This window comes from Kogia breviceps, chromosome 17 (genome assembly GCF_026419965.1).
Source record: "Kogia breviceps isolate mKogBre1 chromosome 17, mKogBre1 haplotype 1, whole genome shotgun sequence".
In the NCBI taxonomy this organism is placed as follows: Eukaryota; Metazoa; Chordata; class Mammalia; order Artiodactyla; family Physeteridae; genus Kogia; species Kogia breviceps.
Genome location: NC_081326.1, coordinates 27,124,624 through 27,144,264, shown reverse-complemented (window position 1 = coordinate 27,144,264; position 19,641 = coordinate 27,124,624).

The following is a 19,641-nucleotide window of genomic DNA, read 5'->3' as shown; positions in this document are numbered from 1 at the left end:
AGGATTGACAATGGACTATCAGTTTGTAGCCCATAGATGTATGGTATTAGTATTTGACATAGTATCACATGGAAATGAAAGTGGAAATTACATCCTCCAGAACAAAGGGATGCCTCCTTCCAATCCTTCACTGTGAGGCATTGCAAGTTATAGGAGCCGCCTTAAGTTTTAACTAAACTAGATTTCATGAAATGGACAAGTCGCTTTAAAAATTCCCTCAAAGAAATAGCAGATAAAATTAATAACGCAAGCACAATAGAACACAAAAGAAAATCTTAGCTGTGACACTTCTTTTTGTGAATAAGCTTTTTGGCAGCCAAATTATTAAATAAGATCTAATCAGATCTAACAAAAAGCCACCTCCCCCGAGATTCAAAGTTATGATGAAACCATTTGAAATGTGGATTTTTTGTTATTATTGTTAACAAAGATCCTTATCTGCATGTATTGTGCTTTGAGATGTGCTCTTGATTAACAAGACATTTAAAAAAACCAAGCATCCAAAACATAAGGACAATCTTTTACAAGTTTTTCTGAAATTTTCAAAGATGAGAGTTACTAAATCTGGCATTTAATGAAGTTTCACTGAACTTAATAACAAATGTTTAGAAGTTTACTTATTAGCAAAAAAGACCCCTTGGAAAACTGTTTTCCTTCCAGCATGAGTAAGACTGAAAAAAGCAATGAAGTGATAAGCCACAAACTAATATGTAATCCTTTGTCAGCAGCGTTAGAAGATACATAGAAACTTTTCTGAAGACTTTGAGAAACAGTCATTAGAACAAATTATGTAGCATTAGAATTTATGCAGTGTTTGAACTGAGTGGATCTATCAGCATTTCTACCATGTCTCAAAATATATTTGCTAGATTGCATTTCAGAAAGAAAATTCATGATTGATCACAATTTTGTGCCTCTAAAGGAAGAGTATATTGAAGAAGATAAATTCTCAACAGTAAGAGAATCCTTGTTGATCTTCTTTAAAAAAGTGTTTTATGGGAAGTATATGTTATACTGCTTTGATGGAATTTAAAAAATTTAAACAGATTTTAATATAATGTTTCCATATGTGAAATCGTAACTGCATCATTGATAGGGAAGTTTTTCATCAGAGAAATTGAAGCCAGGAGTACAACAACACTGATGTTTTTAACTTCAAAAGAACACAACTCTTTAAAATGACATCAAATATTTACATGACTTTGTCATAAGACAGGGAATAACAATGATAATATTTGCTACCAGAGAATTTCACTGGTTATTTCATTGAAAAATACTTAAAGGAGCCGTTGAATTCAAAGACAAATTAAGCATTTCATTTACAAAAAGATTAGTGCTGAAAATGTGTTGACCTTTTCACTGATGACAGAGTGCAACTCAGCAGATATATAGAAACAAGCACACTTACACTTTACATATCATTAAAGTAAAGGGAACTTTTTTTACAGTGAATAAGTAAACAATTTTGGGAAAAATTGATATTATGGAGAATATTTGGAAAACAGATGTTTGGAAATATTTCCATTGATATGTGACATTATGGCTGAAAAAGGATACGTGTGTCAACTATAAGATTGTTTATAGTTGCAAACTTTAAAACTTTTCAAATAGAATTTTCTACACTATTTAACATCTTCCAAATGAAGAGTTTGAATTCTTTTGTTAATTTTTTTTTTTTTTAACCCAATGTCTACATCAAGGTGACATCAAGGTGAACTGAATTGCCTGTCTGAATTTCAACAAGTTTGGCATAATTGGTGTCTGGGAATGAAACATGAATTTCATATTTTAATAACTAAGGATAATGATGCACTTAACCCATTTGTATCAGCATATTTTTGAAGATCTTTTTCATCTATGATAGCTGTTAAAATTAAGCATTGAATCAATTGAACTTAGAACACAAGCCCTCAAAATATTATGTCACCAAATATTATACAAAGATTAAAATAAGATGATTTCACCAAGCAAGAACAAAAATGTTTATATTACTAATAAACACAGTAAAATGTCATGTTGGTTTTAAAATATTTATTTCATTGCTATCTAACCTTTCTTTTCAATGATTATTTTTTGGCTTAGAGTTATGAGTGTACACAAAAAATCAATACAATGATACATGTATGCAATTTATTTTAAAAATGTTTGTAAATTTTTCACAAATTTACTCTCCCTCATTTAATAGAGGTATGGGTTCAAATATTTTCTACTGATCAAGATACGTTGTCAAAAAAGTTTGGAAGTCACTGAATTGGTAAAAGGCACAGAGGTGGTTTTCTTGAGATAGTTAATTTGATAAAGTAACATGATATAGTAGGGAAGGAAAAAAAGAAGCAATATAAAAAAATTTTAATATTATTAAAACACCAAAAACTGGGAATAATTTAGGATAGAGATCAACAATTCTACACTTTTCAAAACACTCTTTATATGATATACTATTCATTTCAGTTCATCATTTGTTGGATACCTATTATGCTCTGTTTGGCCTTGGCAATGAAAAGATGAATGATGTGGTCTCCTGTCCAGAGCTGCCCACTATCTAATGGGGAAAACAGAGCATGTGTGACCGTGTGAAGTAGTGGAATCACGTGAATAGATAGATAATTTCCATAACATATTGTAAGCAGTATATGGAGGGGTTCTATGAATAATATAAGATGGTATCTAGTGACATCTGATGGCATAGGGTTAGAGAAGGCTTCCTGGAGAAGGTGGAGCCTGAACTAAGCTTTCCTGAGACCATATTAAAGTATAATTGATTCATAAAAAGGAGTCTGAATAAATTACAAAGTATTCATTATAGTTTCATTTTGTTTAATGAGGCACAAAAATCTGTAAAGACAATTTCTAAAGATTTCTGTCCTCATAAAACATATAAAAAGTTTTGATTGCTAAAGGTATAAACCTCGATTATCTGGAACATTCCTCAGACTACGCTTATGCCAGATCAATATCATACTTTCCTTTACTCTCTCTCATTCAGTCTACACTTCTTGAACACCAGCTCTGTTTCAGGCACTGAGCTAGATGCCAACAGTCAAATAAGACAGTGTTTCTGCCTTCGAAGGACTTAAAGTCACATTGCAGACAGTGTGGTAAAGCGGCATATGTAAGTTAGTATGAGAATTGCTGCAATGAAGGATGAAATAAGTGCACGTTGCTGTTTTGATCAAAGAAGAGACTACTTTTTTCTGAAAGAGGAAAGTGGACCATATCAGAAAAGCCTTCCTAGAAGTGATGGTTAATCTAGGTCTTGAAGAATGAATATGATTTTGCCAAGAAAATGTTGGAAGGAAAGGCATTCTAGGGAGAATAGCACATGCAAGTGCAAGGGAGCCTGCTGCCATTTTCTAGCCCCTTATAAAGTATTTTTTATTCACAGTCTTGTTCCCCATTACTTCACAACTTCTTGCTTAGTTAGACAAATTCTATTAAATTAAGATTTACAAAATGTCTACCTTTAGCATGTCTACAACCTGATTTACCTTTGAAAAGTACACAAATTTAGAACTACTTTCTATACCAGCACTGGACATTTGTACAAGTTGGAAGCACCACATTCTTTATAGTCTTTGGCCTAGAAAATGTGGCCTCATGGGCAGTTGTGGGTGGTGACTGGGTTTTATAGCTTCACTGGTCCTGTCTGCTAATCATTGCCTCCCTCACCCTGCCCTCCATATAAGGAAATCTTTCCCCGGCCCACCTATGGCTACCATGTTATAGCACAGAATCGTAAGGTCCTCAACCCCAAGGGCTCACCACAGCTGACTAGATAGACAACCCAGATTAAAATGACCCAAACTCAGTCAGGCCAATAAGACTCTCTTTCTCAGAAAGAGAATCTGATATTAAGATGCTATACTTTGACCACTTGGTGGTACAGTCCTGAATAAGCTATCTAAACTCTAGCCCTGCTGGTTGGCAGAGAAAAACTTTACACATAAGTGCTAAAAATGTCAACCGTCTGAGAAGTATACCTATGGACACAGGTAGAGGATTCAAAGGTAACATAGGAATACCTATCCAAAACGTATTAGGCCAAGGGTCAGGTTGTTCTACCAAAGAGTTTGAGATGCCTTAAAATAGCTCTGTAGATTCTCATTACAAAGTCATTCACCTGGGTAGCTGAGAAAGATTTTTCCAATGGATCAGGTGAATAGGGAGTTTATTTGAAGGTTGTGTGGGAATCTCCATAATCCAACTGCAAACAGTACCACTATGCTTCATAAATGCTGAAAAACTTTTCAGACAAGCTACTTTCTCTCCTTTTTTCTTCAGGCAGCACTATGTCTCTTTTCTGCATCTCTCTATCTTTGCCTCCATTTCATTCTCCTTAATGAAGCCAGGCTTCATTCACGAAGCTCTTAGCTCCTGTTCCTGAGGAACTTCAGATTAGCATGAGCCTCTGTTCTGCTCTGGAGCCATTTTGGTACAGATTTGATGTTACAGCTCCAGTCAACCCTACTGCTTATGAATTCAGACTCTTCTGTTACTTTGAATTCTTGTGCCCAGGGCTATACCTCTCAGTTGACTTTTTTTTTTTTTTTTTTTTGCGGTACTCAGGCCTCTCACTGTTGTGGCCTCTCCCGTTGCGGAGCACAGGCTCCGGACGCGCAGGCTCAGTGGCCATGGGTCACGGGCCCAGCCCCTCCGCAGCATGTGGGATCTTCCCGGACCGGGGCACGAACTCGTGTCCCCTGCATTGGCAGGCAGACTCTCAACCACTGTGCCACCAGGGAAGCCCTCAGTTGACATTTTTGGTACTGATAGGTAGAGTTATTCTCTGCCAACTAGCAGTCTTAGACGTTTGGTCTCATTCAGAACCTTTGCTACTAAATTTTCAAAGCATAACTTCTGAATGTCAGTTGGCAAAATATTGTAGATAGTATAGATTTAAAAGGCATTCTTGGAGAATAGGCCAGTTGGCAAAAGTCCTGATGCTGGCACAGGGAAAACAAAGACCAGATTCTGTCAGGATGTCATTATAGTGGGGCTTGTCAGTAGCATGTTTCATCCTAGTTAAAACTAGAGTTAGGCCCTAGAGAGGATTAGGCAATCTTGCTTGTTGCAGAAAACAAGCAGGATAGTGTAGGTATGGTGGTAGAAAAAGGAGGCAAGGCTCAAGGTTAAATAGAATCTGATAGCAACAATATTAAGGCAGTCAAGAAAAACAAAGATTGGGCGATTGGGATTGACATGTATACACTGATGTGTATAAAGTTGATGACTAATAAAGACCTGCTGTATAAAAAAAATAAATAAAATTGAAAAATTGAAAAAAAAAAGGAAAAAATAAAGAGGTCATAAATCAGGGCATGCTTGGAGGGAGTAGTTATTTCAGTCAAGAGCATTTGTTAAAAGAGGCCTATAATTTCAGAGCAGCTCGGAGTATTTGACAACATTCCAGCTTCTAGATCATAAAGAGCCTTTTGTAGACAAAGTAAGGACCAGTCAGGGGCCTTCAGAGCTGTTGTCCAAGAGGGATGAATGTGCCATCTTCTGCACAGACTTGGATTTTGAATAGTCCGTGATCCCCATAGGGGCTCTGAAGGTTCACACCCCAGTGGTGCCAGCCTGGCACCTTGGAGAGGATATCATTCTACTGAATGTCAAGGTCACTCTCATATTTCCCTAGTTTAGTTTCTTCACAGTACTTATCACCATCTGGAAATCTTATCTGCTTACCTTCTGTCTCCCCCCAGTAAAATGTAAATTCCTTTAGAATAGAAACACTAATCTGTTTTTTCCCTCATTGCCGTGTTTTTAGCACCTTGAACAATGCTTAGCTGTTAGTATATTCTCAGTAAATATTTATTGAATAAATAAACAAAAGTCCATGAACTCAGTGACAGAGTCGAGGGCCAAGGGCCTAGACAACAGTCCAAGTCCTGGTGATCCTGACAGCCCTTGATTAAAATGTCTGCCTTTTAAATATACTTAGAAAAATTGACTGGGTGTCAACAACTGACACTGACCTCCCAGCCCATCCACACCCAAATTCTGTTGTCAGTTGATTTAGCAAATTTTCTAAGAGGACAAAGTGTGACCGTGCCCTTCTGGTGAGAATAATATATATCTACTTCTTCCCATTGAACAAGACCTCAAATGTTTTCTCCTTTTCAGCCTGCTTCTGAGATGGCTCTCTGGAACCTTCCTCCCCCACCCCCCATTTTGTCTCTTTCTTCCCAATTAACAAACTCCTCAGTTCACATAGGTAATAAAACCTCTCTCTCTCTCAAGGAAGTGTAAGTGAGCATATTTTCAGGAAACAGCTGAAATTTCTCCCGGTACTTTGCTTTTTGAAAAGCAGCCATGTGGCTCAGTATGTGTACAACGCGCGCTTACTTTAACAAAGAGCCTCATGCTGAGTCAGCCTCCCTTCCTCCCAATTTCCTTTTCCATTCTTAGAAGATTGTTTGAATGAGTCCAAACTTGGCCCAGCACTTCTCGAAATGTAGTGGGACTCCATTTATTAGCATGATGCCACTCTGGGGATACATATTTCTTTAGAGGGTGTAATCAAGTAAAAATAGCATTTTGTTAACAAAAGTAAGTTTTGTAGTCATTAAGAGGATCTCTACTTTGTATGGCGACTTTACACACGATCTCTTTCTTTGAAAGCAACAAGTTAGAGTGAATTTGATTAAGTTGCAGAATGAAATAATTAGCTTTAAAATCCAGTAATAAAATTTTCATTAGTGGCTGAGTCAATCGACAGATATTTATTCCTTTGGTGAGATAGGCTGCTATCTCATAGGCATCCCAAACTTAACACGTTCCGAAAGGAACCACTCACATTCCTATTAGGACCTTTCTTAATGTTCCCTATTTTAATAAGTGGTTCACAATCTAGTGGAAGAAATAGATTAAAAATCTACATTTATGACACAGTAATAGTGAATTAATGAAGTTAGACACAAGATATTATATATGCTTAGGGAGGGGCAATTAATGCAACTAAATGCAATGGAACATAGAGGGCAATATTCTTTGGTATCAGAGCAGAATTTCCTGCAATCATTTAGAAATAGGTTAAAGCATATATCACTGGGTAATTCTTTTCAAATGTATCTTCTTCCCTGAAGATGCTGTGTCTGTCTTACTCTTTTTAGAGTTATCCCTTCAATAACATGGGTCATTCTTCTTGGTGTTTCTGCCTGAGAATTTAGTGCCTTTCTGATTCCTGTGTTTTCTTTACAAAACTGAATAGAACTGCTAGCCAAAAGGGCCATTCAGAGTTCCCACTTCTTCAGCCACGGCTGAATCAGTAATGACTATCGTGGTGACCATTTTGATGATCACATCAGCTTAATTGCTTTGAGAAACTATCTTCTCTTTGTAAATCCCCTTGGGACTGCATAATTAATGATAAGACTGTTTAAACTGAGAAACCAGTTTCAGAATTTAATGGGCTTTATAATTTGTCCTCTGAAAAGACAACTTTAGCTCTATGATATTGAAACAATATATTCAGAATTTCAATATGGAGAATTATTTACAACTCAACTAATTGTAGAACATATAATGATAATATAGTCTAGGTCTAATTTTCCAGCATATCGTTGTGTATCATACATAAACCCTATTCAATATGAGGTCTCTGTAGTTCAGTACAAAATATTTTCTCAGTAGAGAGGTGAGATGGTTCCTGGAGCAGTTAGGCAAAGACCATTACTAGTCTCTTGACATGATCAGTTTTTATTTGTATGGATCTATTCATGCATACAGGTGAAATTTTTTTTAATTAATATATTGCTAGTGAAATAATATTCTGTAGTACTCAATAGTCATTTTCAGATTTAGCAGGTAGTCAGTGGAATAGGCAACTGCTTGCGAAGAGGAAGATTTCCTGTCCCCCAAACACCAAGATATTCCCTACCATTTTCAGTATTTTATCTTCATTCCTTTGAGACTGAAAATGTTTTTGGTCTGCAAAGCCTTGATAGATAGGAAGATTTTGTCAGGAAAAGAATAGGATCAAATGGGTTCCTAATTAGAGAAATATAAATGTGCAAAAATTTAGAGGCATGGAAGAGGATGTTTGGGAAAAGTGATTTTATTAGGTAATACCTTAAAAGTAATTTTATGGCTGATATTTATTGTATGCTTATTATATACTAGGCTTTATGAGAATACTTTTACATATATTACCATATATAATCTTCATATAAGTCCAATTTTAATAGGACCCCATTTCAAAGTGAAAAAAATTAATCTTAGAAGTGGGGAGGTATGAGTCAACAAATCCTTTGGGCGTCACCATTAAAATATTTCCAGAATTAGACCACTTTTATCACATTCATCCCTGTTGTCTAAACCATCATTTTCCACTTGACCATTGCAATAGTCTTCAAACTGGTCTCCCTGATTCTATTTTTGCTCTCCTACAATTTATTCTTCACATTGTATTCAGAAAAATAATTTTTAAATTGACATAAAATCAGGTCATTTCTTTGCTCAATACTCCCCAAAGATTTTCTATCTAAAATAAAATCTAGACCTTTTACCATTGCCTACAAGGCAGTACATGGTTCCATGCTTTAGAGGTGCCCACATATTACAAAAACACACAAAAATAGATGCATTAGATGACACACAGGTAACCTTTTGTCACTCAGGAGCCATTTCTCAGCACTGGCACAGCACAGCCCCATCCTAAACATAAACTTTTGTGACTAACACTGTACAGGCCCTAGGGAAATGTCTTTTCACACTTTTTACCTATGTCTTCAAAATGCTGTGAATATTTGTGGATTGTGCTATTGCCAACATCTGAGAGTGACATGACTTCAAAAGGCAGTGGAAGAACTTAAGGGAAAAGACAAAATAACTAACTTCTCAAATCCTTTCAGATAGCACGAATACCAAAATTTCTTGCATAATGAAGTACTGTTTCCCAGTATGCCCTGCATCTTTTTTCTGTTTCGATTCATGGTTCAGAAAAATTGTTCGGGACCTGAAGAACAATAATTGCAGGTGGAGCTGAGGAACATTTTAAAACAATTTACATTTACTCTGAAATTTGTATATAAGTAGGTCTAAACACAACACTTGAATCAATAGCAATTCTTTACATTGGCAATTAGGCATAAAATGTATAATCACAAATAGTTTTCTTTCTTTGACAAAAATTTAATAAGATTTAATTAAAACTTTGAAAATGAAATTCAAATGTTTATTTATGTAATTAAAAATTTCGGGGCTTCCCTGGTGGCTCAGTGGTTGAAAGTCCGCCTGCCGATGTAGGGGACACGGGTTCGTGCCCCAGTCCGGGAAGATCCCACATGCTGTGGAGCGGCTGGGTCCGTGAGCCATGGCTGCTGAGCCTGCACGTCCGGAGCCTGTGCTCCGCAACGGGAGAGGACACAACAGTGAGAGGCCCGCATACTACAAAAAAAAAAAAAAAATTTGATGTTCTTTAGTCACAATTTGAATTTTGCCCTTTAATTTTAATAGATAATTTAAGCATTTTAGAAAAAAAGAATACTTTTGAAAACATGAATGAAAATTTTAATCTTTATATTTACTTAATTATATTTTTGGATAAATATATATTCAAACCGTGAGCCCATTGAATACAATTTCATGTACATATACACATATGTATATACGTATGTGTGTGTGTATATATATATATATATATATATATATATATAAAATTCTTTAGATCATTGAGAATGAGGACAAGTTGAAAGCATGACAGAAGTTTAAAAATACAAAATAGAGCCCCCCCAAATAAAAAAACCTGAAAAGAAAAATGAAATAGAAAATATCCCCAAAAGACAGACTGGTTGAAATTTTAAAAACCAGAAACAGCGAAAGTCAAGCACAACCCACATAAAATTCATGAAAACACACTGCATATTCTTTATTTAATGAAGATTTAATTAGTGATCAAAATAGTAAAAATAAGCAGGAAGATTATTTTCATCAAATTCCCAAATTATACATGTCATGAAATCTGTGCAACTGCATATTCTTTGCTAAATATTTAACTACTAATTTAAACAAAGACCATTTGTACTCTTGCTGTGGGTTCACAAATATTCATAAAGGTGGGTTAAAAAATATCATTAAAATACTTGTAATTTTTCTTCATAGAACTTATCACAAAATAGCATATTATATTTATTTGTTTATGATAGGTAGGTCTCCTGATAGATTTTTAGTTCAATATGAGCAAGAACTTTATTTTCTTCGTATTGCCATCTATTCACAATTCTAATACAACACGTGACTCAAAAGTATGGGTTCAAGAAATTTTTTTGAACTTAGAATTCTAAGATATTAATAGTCTTAACTACCAAACATACTGCGTTCCTCAGAGATATCTGTATAAACCTCTGGGAAACAATTGGGGAAAGGGAAAACAAAGTTCAAATCACAATTTTAGCTGGTCATACAGCAAACATTTTAGCCTACCCTCCTAAGGTTACCATTAAGACTTTAGCTAACCTTTTGTTTAACTTAGCACTATGTGCAAACTATTGTCTTGGATAGTGTGGATTCAAGGAGAAATAAGACATGATCCACTTTATTGTAGACTGTATAAGTGTCAGAATACTTGCCGCCCCTACTTTACTGGGTCTATCTTGACAGGTGATCTGCTTTGGCCAAGAAAATGTGAGTAGCAGTGACTTACATCAATTCTGAACAGAACAATTGGCTCCACTCTTACTCTTTTCCCTCTGCCACAAATTGATCTGTCCCAGATAAGGGTAGCCCTTTCAGCCTATATCCTGAAATGAAGATGACCTTAGGCAAAGTTGAAGCTGAACTGCAAAGAGTTTGTACCATGAGCAAGAAATAAGCCTTTGCTGTTGGAAATCCAGTGGTGGTGTGCTAGAGTTGGCTTGTACTGGTTTGTAGGAAATGATTATACCATCTCCTCCCAATTCTGCATTAGATGATGCCATATTAGTAGCTTAACATTGCCCAAGGTGGGAGAATTTACATTATGAATGTTGACAAATACTACAGATCAAGACTTTTACTCCTGGAGAGCTTGTTGTTAAATGTTTATCAGTATTCCAGTGTTTAAAGTCACTAATAGTTGAGTTTGTTCATTACCACACAACAACTTAGCCTGATACACTATTCTCAAACAGTTCATAACCTGTGGTAGATATTAATAGGACAAAACAGGAAAGCATTGTACAGTTGACCCTTGAGCTACAGGGGTTGAACTGTGCACATCCACTTATAATATGAAGATATTTTTCAATAGTAAATACTACAGTACTATACGGTCCATGGTTGGTTGAATCTACAGCTGCAGAGGAATTGCTGATACAGAGGGCCAACTACAAGTTATACACAAATTAATGCCCCAAGTTGTTCAGGGATCAACTGTAGTAAGTGCTACATTAAGGCAAGATCAGGATTTTATGAGTGTCAGGAATTGAGAAGACTCTGAGATGTTATCCTACTTTCAAGTTAGCCTGCCAGTTTCATGGCTGCTGGCAGAGGACATGAGACTCCCAGATCAGAGACAAAGTACTTTATCACTCACAGCACAAAAAGCAGCATAAGCTTCATGTTCATGTCTGTTCCCCTTGTTCCCAAAGTCACAAGGGAAGTAGAGTGGCTCAGGTAGATGGTGCACATGCAACAAGTCTGAAACCGCAAGCTTAAGAAACCTGTATCTTATTTAATGCATTGCAAGCAAATCTCCCCAGTTCTTGCCCTGGAGGAAGACACTATTATATTTGACAATAAACAAACCTGTATTCTCTAGAGGGAGACACCATCTCTATCCTCCAAAGCTGTTTGCTATACATACATCCTTGAAAAGACTGTCCAGAGCAAAGGCCATCAGTGGTTCTCTGCTCACAAGTGCAGGGGTATGAGAGACACCCAGAGATTTTTCTCGCCAAATGGATACAACCCCTGAAGAGCACCTCACAGCGATGGGAAGGTTTCCATGGTCTCGCATTTTAGCATCTCCCTAGAGTCTTTCTTTAAGAATAACACATGGGGCTTCCCTGGTGGCGCAGTGGTTGAGAGTCCACCTGCCGATGCAGGGGACACATGTTCGTGCCCCGGTCCGGGAAGATCCCACATGCCGCGGATCGCCTGGGCCCGTGAGCTATGGCCACTGAGCCTGCGCGTCCGGAACCTGTGCTCCAAAAAGGGAGAGGCCACAGCAGTGAGAGGCCCGCGTACCGCAAAAAAAAACAAAAATTTTAAAAAAAAAAGAATAACACATGATAGCATATTTTTCTCCTCTTCTTTTTTTTTTTTTTTTTTTTGATTTTCTGTATCTTAGACCTTTGTTATATCATTGAACTTAATGACATAAAAATTGAGGGGTTAATAGTCGATGGTGGTTTTGTTGTTCCTCTGAATGACCGTATAAATAGGGGCAAGCAATTGCTCAGGCTCTGCAGTCAGTCCCTTCTGAGGAAAATCCCAGACTTTTTACTCACTAGCCACTTAAACTTGGACAAGTTTAAGTATGATAATGCATGTGTAATGAAAGAATCCTTGTGCAGTATTAACACAGAGACCTTCTTCATTCTTGGCATTTCCTGGGATTTACCTCCTTGTCCTGGGCTCCCATTATTAGAGTCAATATGGAGATGGAGGATTCAGCCTAGAATTAAAAAGTATTGCTTATCTTTAAATTTCCAAATGGAAAGTTAACATCTGTAATACAAACAATAACCTGGAAGCCTGAAGACCAGGATAGAGAAACTATATTTTCCTAGTGGAGGCCTTTGAGCACCATAGGAAGGCATTGGGTTGGGTCCATCTTTATGTCACATCATTACCAGGGAAAAGATGTGATCAAGGGGGAGGTTGAAATTTTGCACTGAGATTAAATTCTGAATTTACTTCTTTTCCAAAAGTGCCTGGAATTACTTTGATTGGGCAAATTTATGTTTTTCCTCAATTAGTGGTCATGGGTACTTATGGACTAATTTGTATTCAATTCTAGAGAAATGAACGAAAGCATTTTTTGGAGCATCTGAGAGCTTTTTGACTCTTCACTTAAAATCTGCCACCATGTGAGGGGGCTGGCACACTGCTACATAGAATGTATTCAATTAACGTTATTTACTGTTGCGAATAGTATTATGCACGTAAATTTACAAAGCCTTGGGGACTACTGAGAAGAGTTTGAAATCTATCTCAGGTGTACCCTGCTTCGCGCTTCTTTTCTTTTGTTTTGCTTCAGATCTCTCACTCCCTTATTTAGCAACTAATTCTCTCTAAAGTATTAATTACTAGATTTACTCTTCCCAGGAATTTTTTCAATTGCATAAGATAACCAAACACAAAAGCCCTTCAAGACCCAGAAAAAATGCACAACTAATTATGGGGTACAACATCTCAGACTAGCTGTGGAGATATTTTGGGGTAGAAGAGAGCACTTGCTTTTCTCAAATTATACATCAGAAGTGTCTGCCTACTTTCTTTTTTCCAAGCTGCATAGTTTAGTTCAGGATCCTCAAAGTGCTAAATCCAAGTAGAGTGTAAGAGTGGAGATTTGTTTCTCCTGGCAGACTTTAAGGAGAATTATTTTGGCCAAGTTTCCAAATTCCCTCTTCACTCCCCACTACTCCACAGGACTGAAATTATACCACTTGATGTCAATCTTTTCCAATTGTGAATAATAATGGACATGAAGATATTACTCGTGTTTTTTATCAATGACATTTTTCTGCCTGAGATTTGTCTGATGAAACCTATTGATACCTGCATTGTCTCCACGGGAACCCTCATAAACGATTCATTCTACTTTGATCCGCAGAATGCTTAGCCTTACTGGCACTATTCCAAAAGAGGGACACTGCTTAATTAATCTACTTCTTAAATGTTAATTTTTGGACTAATATCTTTTAAAAAATAACTTACAACAACAACTCTTTGAAAATCAGTTTTGGGTAGCTATTTAATTTTAGCTCATTTTTTCCCCATTAAATCATCCGCTGTTTCCTATCTCTTTATGTGAAGATATATACAAATGTATCTGGATTTTCATAGATAGCAATTTTTAAAAACTCTATTTTATTCTATTCACCAGAAAGCCTTAATTTCTGCTTGGTTTTGATCCTGATGATGAAGCTTCCACAGATACATTTTAAAAATCTATGTCTTTCTCCTTTTTCTACAGGGATTTTTATTATAATTAACTTGTGTGCTTTCAGTTTTATTCCATTGAGTTTGAAAAAAATCACTTAATATTTAAAATTACCATTGAATACTCCCTCCAAAGAGTCTAGAAGTGGACTCTCCAAATTCTACATAGAGATAAATCCTTGTAAAACCATCAGTGTGAAAGTTCTATACACTTTTTTCTTTTTTTAAGAAAGAGATCATGTGTCTACATATTCCTAAATATATAGTGTTTAGCATATGGTAACAGGTATATTTTTAAAACTGCACAGAATTTATACTTAAAAGGCACTTTTTCTTGTTAAAATGAAAATCAAGTGCCTTTATTCACATGGCTGCTTCTTAAGAATGTGCAGTTTAGTGGGGACTGCAATGCAACCAGCTGGAATGCTTACTTTGTTACCTACAAGTAGAGGCTGCATCTCCCCAGAGACGGTGCCTTTTTTTAATGGTAGAGACCTTCCATTTTCATATCTTGATAAATTATAACCTGCCTCTCCTACTCATTCATTCTTTTCGTTCTGTTTCCCTTCTTTGTTAAATCTGTACTACACTCAATAAAATTTACTGAAAATAAAATCTTTTTCTCTTTTCTAAAACCTATTTGAGGCCTTTATTTCAAGTTAAGAGGACAACTTCATTTGCTTTGTCTGCTTTTTAAATTTCTAGTACCATCATCTCAAAACTTAATTTATTTTGTTCTGTGTACATTTCCTGGTATTCATAAATGCCTAGGAAAGCATTTCTGTGTTATTATACAATTACAAATAGATACATACTTAGAGCTATTTTATTCTTATTAACTGATTGACTTTAAGCCCAAAATTATTTTGTATGTTGTAGGTTGCATAGTTACTCTCATTAACTCAAAATCTGTTTCAGATTCAGACATGGAAGCTATTTAAATAACAAAAAAGAAGAGTTACAGAATGAAAGCATCTCAGAAATAGGAAGATGTTTACTTGTCTATAACATGCCTAGCTTGTATGGTCCCAGTGATGGAGAAATCTCTACTTTCAGAAAATTGTGAAAGCCTGAAACTTTCACAAATTGGTGATAAATTGGTGGGGTCTAATAACTTTCATTTAAGTAGCTGAAGGCAACTATTATCATGCCCCTTAGTCTACATTTCTCTAGGCTAATCGTTCTAAATTTCTCGTAAAGTATCTGTTATTTTTTAATCTAATTTATCAACCTGGTCAATTTTCTTTACTCTACATGCTTTCTAAATATGTCCTACCCAAGAATGAATGCAATCCCCCCAGATATAGTCTGACAAAGGAGGTGTAGAGCAGGACTATCTTTGCTAATTCTAGATATTAAGTATATTGACTCTCAGACCATACATAGGTTCATAGATTTCATAAATCTCTTATCAAAACTAGAGCCTGATTATTACATTTACCAAAAATAGTAAATAAGTCCTTCCAGGGAACATATTCTTCCAGAGAAAGATAAAAAGAAATTAGATAACCATGACAGAAAGGAGAAATATAAAATTCATCTATGAGAGAAGTAAAATAAATTTGCAACATGAATTATTTACTGTATTTTAAAATAAGACCTTATAGAAAATTTGTTCAATAAATTTGTTGTCTTCAAATTCCTTCTGTACAGATACTAAACATTCATGTTTATTCTGGGAGGTGTGATTATGTTAAGTGGTGTGAGGTGTGGAGCAAGGGCTTTTAAATACTTATCTCCCTGAGGACCTAGGGGAAGAGATTTAATTGCTGTACTTTCCAAAATGGGGCTGATAACAATTCCAGAAATACCCATATTTATTTTGTAGATTATTCCACAGATGTGTGTACCACACTCTGAAGATAAATTGTAACAGCAACCCTGACTCTGGGGTAAAGGGCTAGGTAGATCTTTAATGACTGGTTTGTTAACATGTAATCAAAGAAGGAGGTGGTGTCTTGTGAGCTTACTGTTGAAAAGAACCCAGGGAGAAGAGACCTGAGTTTTCTACTTTTTCCAATTAAATTCCAATGAAATTGTTCTTGTAGATCCTCTAGTGTCAGATATGCTTGCCTCCATAGGCAGGAACTCATTGACACAATAGAGTTTGTACCAGAAGTGAACAATTTCAGACTCCAACCTAATAAAGGAATATTGTTAGACAATGTATCTGTTAGCATGATTTGATTGTGGTCAACAGAAATTAAACCTAACTAACTTAAGCAAAGTCAATTTTTTGGAAAAATAGGGGACTTTAGTCTGATGAACTGGACTTGAGAACAGGTAAGAATTGAAGAAGCTTGGAGACCACACAACAATGAGCTCAGGGCAGGAACTGTCTTGTCAGTATGGTACTGACCCATTGGGATGTATTCTATTCATTTTCAGAGTTCAGGATCCTCTGCTCAAGCTTCTGTTTGGTTCACTTTTTTTTAATGGAAGGGGTAGGACCCTGATTACTATCCTCTAGATCAGTTGTTCTCAAGCTTTTAGGTCTTAAGAACTCTTTACACTCTTGAAGATTATGGAGGACTCCAAAGAGCTTTTGTTAATGTAGGTTATATCCATGTACGTTTACTATATATTTTTTTGCTTTTTAAATTCATTTTCTTATTTTATTTATTTAAGTCACTAGTTATGTCATGAATGAATAGTCCTTGTATAAAGAGAGATGAGAAAGGATGACAAAATGCATTAATATTATTTGAATGCCCACCATGTGCCAGGGAGTGTCTATAAAAATAGTAATGCTGTCTCTCATTTTTGAGTGACACTCAATATATTTATTATATGGACAAAATAATGAAGAAAGTCTGTTATCATTATTTCCTTATACATATATACTATGCACCGTCCATGCATTATCTCTTTTTATTTGTATACAACACTTGCAAAGTAGCTAGACATTTACTGTACTATAAGCCAAAGTGAGACATTAAAAAAAATTCATTTATTAATTTATTTTAAAATATCAACAATAAACTCATCACATGTTAACAGAGATAGCATACTGTCATGAAAAATAATTGTATTTTCCCAAACAAAAAAATAGTATAAAGAGTGGCATTGCTCTATATTTTTGCAAATACCTTTAATGTTTGGCTTGAAAGATGAATTCTCATATCTGCTCTGCATTCAATCTTTTGCAGTATACTGTTTCAATTGAGGTACATGAAGAAAATTTAGTCTCACACAGATAGATAGTTAGAAAATAGAGGAGTATTTAAAAGCCTTTTTCAGTTAATTATGGATAACTGGTGTTAAATTGTAAAGTAGAGAGAATAGTCTGAAAGCCTGAAGACTAAGCTAGTGAAGCTTTGCCTCAGTGGAGGCCTTTGAGGACCAGAGAAAGTCACTGGGATGGGACATCTGCTCCTTATGCCAGGAAGCCATATAAATTATCCCTCTTCTCCCATTGCCATCTTCCTCACACCATCAAGGGGACAAGGTGAGACTGAAGGGAAGTTGAGAGTCTTTCACTAACTGAGATCAAATTCTGAATTTACTTCCTTTAAAATCAGAAGTATCTGGAATTGAACATGGTCACTTGGAGGGTTTTCCTGTCTCAAATTGTGAACCCGTTCTAACGTGCCCAATTCTCTGAACCATTGATCCGTTCTTCCACTAATTTAATATGGTAGATCTGGCATCTTTGCTTAATGTGGGCCATTCTTTTTTTCTAAGCTTCCAGGAACTATCCCAGTAGCATACTGGAGCCCTCACCCAGGGCCTTGACCAAGATGTTAAGTCTTACATTACGGAAGAATGTCCCCATATTGACAAACACCCATAGTTTTATATTTCATCTGTCTTGATCCAGCACTCATTTTCTCAGTTCCTGCTGGGACACATTAACCAGGTCCTATAGCAGCTTCAGCATATACTCTCTTTCCTCTCTTAGCAGGCCCAGCACTTCTCCAATCTGGTTGTGCAGAGATTTGACCCTAATTGTTTGTCTGTAACCAGGGAGGTAGAAGCAGATCTTGAGGAAGGCAGTATGAACTTGCAAGTCTTCTGCCTCATATGAAGTCTCCACATAGGCTTCAAGCAAGGAAGTGAATGTTGATATATCTGCCAGGAAGAGAAAGTAGGTCTACTCTGCAGGCCCAAAGCATTCAGGGTAATTCAGAGGTTCAAGGTTCTGAAGTTCATGTACCTGGTTATCCTCAGCCTGTTACTGAACCAAACTTGGGTCCACTCGTCCATGTGCAGTAAAGCCAATCTACTGACACTGAGTTGTGGTGAAGGAAAGTACAGCTTTTATTGCAGGGTGCCAAGCAAGGAGTCCAAGACAGCTAGTGCTCAAAAAGTCCAAACTCTCTGTTGGGTTTCAGGAAAGCATTTTTAAAAGCCAGGAGAGGAAGAGAAGTCACAGGGTCTGTGATCAGCTTGTGCACAATTCTCTGATTGGTTGATTGTGAGATAATAGGGCAGTGTCACAGGAGTTAACATTATCAATCCTTAGGCTCCAATAGGCCTGGGGACTATGTGCTCACAGTCATCAGGTAGTTAACATCTTCCATTTGGTGGGGGGAGGGGGACTTTAGCATCTGTAAAACAACTCAGGAAATATGCATCAGATACTCTTATCTAGGTACTTTAGAGAGGAGCTAAAGCAGAGGATATGGGGGAAGGGTCTGTCCCAGGAAGGCCCCATAGGGTCCTTCTCAGTTACAATCACAGATCTCAGTTCTATTCCTTCCCTGTCAGAACCCTGACTTTGTCATCGGAGATTTGCCAGAAGGAGAATTTAGCCTTCCGTGTGGTTCTGCCATTTTACAATCAAATCCTATACCTGATCTTCAGTGTTTCAACTACAAGACATGAGATTCTATTTAAAGGCAATCAAGGAAGTCCTCTGACTTTCATATTTTGCTTTAAATTGTTGACTAATAACTCTGAGACTGTTATTTTTTCTTTTCTGTGAATCAGTAACACAGCATCTAATTCCAACCTTTATATCTGCTATTTCTCTAATACTTCTCAAATGCCCCAACCATAGCAGCAGCTTTTGTAAGCCCTTACACATCTTTACAGTTTGCCAGAAATGGAAGTTTTCACAATCACGCAACTACAGCAAGTCAGTGACAATGACTACTTCACATATTATCTGTGATGGGTCCTCATTGCCATTCACCTGGTAAGTGGTGCAACTCTAGAATCTCATCCTAAGAGACAGCTTTGTAAGACCACATTCTAGAACATAAACAGAGCCTGAGACTGGGTATCTTAGTGATTTATTGCAGGAACATGTTTAAGATAAGGGGAAAGAAGGAAGCAGGATACAGCAGGGGATTTAAAGCTAAGCAAAATTGTGGTCTCAGCTAGAGGCTAGCCTTAAGTCTCTCCTAGGGGAGCTCTAAAGCAGAAATTGTATCATAGTTAAGGTTTCCTTTATTAGTTTCTTTCTAGGCAAGGTGGCTGTCATTTGTGGAGGGCAATACTCTGGAGAATGGAACCATAAGTCATTACTAGCAAGTAACAAGAATTAAAACAGTCATTGGTAACAATATTTACAAATGCTTGGAAGGTGTAACACTGCTGAAACCAATT